General features: G+C 33.2%; 1 protein-coding gene across 1 annotated transcript in view; it reads right to left on the reverse strand.

Moving 5' to 3' along the window:
• Positions 1-3,280, reverse strand: part of LOC111085854 (glutamate receptor ionotropic, delta-2-like) — a 75,909-nt gene that overhangs the window by 56,868 nt on the left and 15,761 nt on the right. The window lies entirely within an intron of this gene.

Consider the following 3,280-nt stretch of genomic DNA (forward strand, 5'->3'; position numbering starts at 1 on the left):
TGTAGAGGTGTGTTAAACAAATACCATACTATATTACTTCTTGTCAGCCACGTCTGAAGTTAACTAACAACCTCATATAAGTGCAGATAATCTGCATACTTCGGCGTGTAATAATGATATTGTAACTTCTTATTTACTGACACGTCGTAAAAGAAAAGAGAAGCTGCACTACGTGGTATTCCGTAGTTGATATTCAGTTGAATTCTTTTTAATCCTGATAATGCTCTGCTTAATGTTCTGGTACACGTAAATATATCTTATATTACATATTGTAACTTTTGAAACATTTTCAAGGTGAGTTGCAACTAAAAATAACTATCTGTTGCTCTTTGTTGGTTCCAACGATTTTTTTTTTCAGTAACTTTATCAGTCACTTGAACTAGTGAAATTAGATGGTCCATTATTTCAAAATTATAGTACCTTTCTTTTTACAATCAAGCTTCTTAAAGGTACTACCTTATCTTCGATGAATAGCTGTACCTTTTCATATCAAGTGTCTGAGATGGCTGAAATTATTATTATTATTACGGTCAACCTAAATTTTTTCGTAATCCTGGGCATAAAATTCCTCTTTATTAAAGCCCACTAAACCGTCATATCTGAATTTATTCAGAAGGATAAAAAGAAATATAAGTTAACCAATTTTTATTTTTTCAGAAGAAATTTCTAGTTTTGTTACTTTAATCTCTTACTATAAGAAACACGTTTGAATTGCAATTAGTAATGACCAATGGACACTCCACTATTGGTGAGCTATATGGCAAGATGGAAATAAGAAAATATTTTGGTGTTACACAGTTATGACCATTTTTGGGTGTTGAGTCATCTGAAACGTATAAGAGTTAGGTGAAGTTCTTATTAACTTTAATACTGTGAAGTTAACTGTAGTGCTCAAAGTAGTCTTTGTCGACTATAACTGGATTCATGAAGACTGCTTCTTATCCCTTGGTAAATGAAAATCACTTCGGTTGTTATTTTGAAGTCATTGAATATATAGGTAATGGACTATTGATTTTAATGACCACCTTGGGCACTTAGCAGCCATTATTTCACGTTGATGGCCTTCTACGACTTTGTGCCAACTGTCTTGAGTAAAATACAGTTGTTTATAGTGTGTTTACAACATTCCTACTACAGATATGACCAATCAAAAATGAGTTGGTCAGTTAGTAACATTTAAGAATAATGACAATCTTTATTTTGTCAAAAGCCTATTCCCTCATCCCTCTTACTACCACACAGCACTTGTCATATATAGTAGCGACGATGTCTATCGTCCAATATCAGGGATCCTTAAAGCCGGTTACAATAAGATAAACAATTATATCATCAATTCCATGAACAAATGCTATAGTGTGAACTCGATAAAGTCAGTGCATTATAATTATTATTAATTTTATTTAAGTAATTTGCACATAAATCAGAATTAAGGGAAGGATTAATACAATATTATTTGTTTCTTTTTGAATTTCGCGCTAAGCTACAAGAGGGCTATCTGCGTTAGTCGTCCCTAATTTAGCAGTGTAAGACTAGAGGGAAGGCAGTTAGTCATCACCACCCACCGCCAACTCTTGGGCTACTCTTTTACCAACGAATAGTGGGATTAATCGTCACATTATAACGCCCCCACGGCTGAAAGGGCGAGCATGTTTGGTGTGACGGGGATTCGAACCCGCGATCCTCGGATTGCGAGTCGAGCGCCCTAACCACCTGGCCATGCCAGGCTACAATATTATTTATTTATCTGTTTTTAATTTTGACACAACACTCACACACACACACACACATATATATATGAGAAAAAAAACATAAATAAAACAATCAACAAAATAACAAATTGGTAAACGTCTAAATAAGAAAAATTGAGACAACTAGATAAGCAGCGTTTAATGTTTAGTAATGAATTTAAAAATTGTATTCAATTGTAATTTTACAGATAGTACTAAGCGTCTTCCTTCTAATGTTTTCATGTAGTATACCATAATTTATTGCGTAGTCGTAAGCTGTGTTATGTTGTTTCTCTTAAATATTAAGACGATGCCTATAGGTTTAGCAGCGAGAAAAGAAGAAAATCACATAATTGGATACTTAGAATTCTACCTAATTAGTTTTAGGCAATAAACTCATAATGCTAGATCTATTGGTATCGATTAGCAAAGAAACCAAAACCAAACTTAGATATACATAATGAGTTTTATAAGAATCAGTCAAAAGAGATGTTGATTCTTTTGATTAGGTGCATGGATGTAATTCAGCGTCTAGCAAATTGGTAAAATACGTACAAGACTGGAGTATCTATATTTAACCCAAATAGTCAAACAGAACATTATCTTAACACATACATAAATCATGATTAGCCAGAATATAATGAGCCCTTAAAGTGCAGTTTCTTTTTGCGCATAGAGAAGACGTGAGAGTACCAGCACAATCAGGACATGTTTAGTAAAGTTACGTTCTTACGATCAAGTAGATGTAAGTTGAGAGAACTGGTAATTAGTTAATCAATTATCGAGATAATTCAAATGTACAAAGAAATCTTAAAAGCTCCTTTTCTGGAAAGTCACAAAGCAATGGCATAATGGATCTAGTTAATGACTTCAACATTTTAACATTTTTCCTAATTATTTTAAGGGAAAAGACGAAAAGAGAAAAACTATGATAAATAATATATATATATAATTAACACTTGAAACCGTCGGTACTTGATGAAACTCCATGATTACAGAATTGAGGAAAAAACAAAGACAATTGTACGTTTCACAAAAAACTTCATTTATTAACGACCATGGTTTCACCAGTAAAGGCGATGAAGTATTACATGATGATGCCTTCAATGGTAAAACCATGGTCATTAATAAATGAAGTATTTGGGAAATGTACGACTGCCTTTGTTATTTTTCCTCAGTTCTGTAAGTAATATATAATAAACAATATTCTACACAATATATATATGTGTTATGAATGTGGAAGTGTTTAGTGCTATGGAAGAAACTGCTGATAAGTTAATTCAACCAAGAGGCTTTCTGGTGAAAATTCTTTATATGTATTACATTTTTTACAAAAAAAATGGTTTGTTTGTTGGTAATTAAACACAAAGCTACACAATGGGCTATCTGTGCTCTGCCCACCATGGGTTTCGAAACCCGGATTCTAGCGTTGTAAGTCCACAGACATACTGCTGTGCCACTTGGAGGCGTTTATAGAAAACGCAGTTAAGTAACACCCCCATACTCATTTTGGATAAACAGTTTTGTTTGTTTGTTTATAATTAAGCACAAAG

The sequence above is a fragment of the Limulus polyphemus genome, unplaced genomic scaffold, assembly GCF_000517525.1.
Source record: "Limulus polyphemus unplaced genomic scaffold, Limulus_polyphemus-2.1.2 Scaffold665, whole genome shotgun sequence".
Classification (NCBI taxonomy): domain Eukaryota; kingdom Metazoa; phylum Arthropoda; class Merostomata; order Xiphosura; family Limulidae; genus Limulus; species Limulus polyphemus.